Here is a 971-nt window from a genome sequence, read left to right on the forward strand (position 1 = left end):
CCCCCCGCTGGGTGAGGCTGGACGGCCTCAGTGTCCTCATCTCCAACACATGTTAACCTTTACAAGCCAAATCCTGCTGTTGCAGTTCTCTGAAAGACACTTTACAAAAACACATGTTCCCGCACTGTGTTGTACACAGAGCTTCTGCATCTTCTTTTCCAATATTTGAGTAAAACCATCTGATTTTCACACTGAGTTAAACATTCATAACCAAGCTGAAAAAAACACGATGTTCGTATCTTGACTGTAGACAACAGGGTTGATGTTTTACAAGCTTTTTTATCTAATCAAATAAAATAAATCCAGACGGGCAGAGAACTGTACAAACGGCCTCAGGGTTCAGAGGGTTAAGTGCACTTTCCTTTTCTTACTTAAGAAACAGACAGTGTATAGGGAATTGAGAAAAGATGGCACACTGTAAACCCGGATAAGTAAGCAGTAGTCCAAAAAAAATTGAGGTTGCCACAATTTTTGTGAGTTTATGAACTCAAAACCTCTGAGGTTGATAGAACTTAAATATTTGGAGTAACGCAAACTCGCATTTTGGATGTTGTGTGTAAGCCTGCAGTTGAGTTCAATCAACCCTCCCGCAAAATTGTGTAACTTTAGGGGGTTATTTTGGGTTCAACGTTGGGGTGGGTTGAGATATCCAACTATCTAAGGAGGTCCCAGGATGCATGTATTTAAAAAATGTCAGAAAAAGGGACGAAAACTTTTCCAAAAAGCACCAAAGAGTTCGGAAAAAAACAAAAAAAAGACGACAAATGTACAAATATAGACGTAGGGGGCCTGGGTTTGACTCCGACCTGCGGCCCTTTGCTGCATGTCATTCCCCCCTCTCTCTTCCCTTTCATTTCTTCAGATGTCCTGTCAATAAAGGCCTAAAAATGCCCCAAAAAACCTTTAAAAAAAGACCCCAATTTTTTTTAAAAAGACAGAAAAAAATGATAGAATTGTCAAAAAAAAAAAAA

This window comes from Etheostoma spectabile, chromosome 9 (genome assembly GCF_008692095.1).
Source record: "Etheostoma spectabile isolate EspeVRDwgs_2016 chromosome 9, UIUC_Espe_1.0, whole genome shotgun sequence".
In the NCBI taxonomy this organism is placed as follows: Eukaryota; Metazoa; Chordata; class Actinopteri; order Perciformes; family Percidae; genus Etheostoma; species Etheostoma spectabile.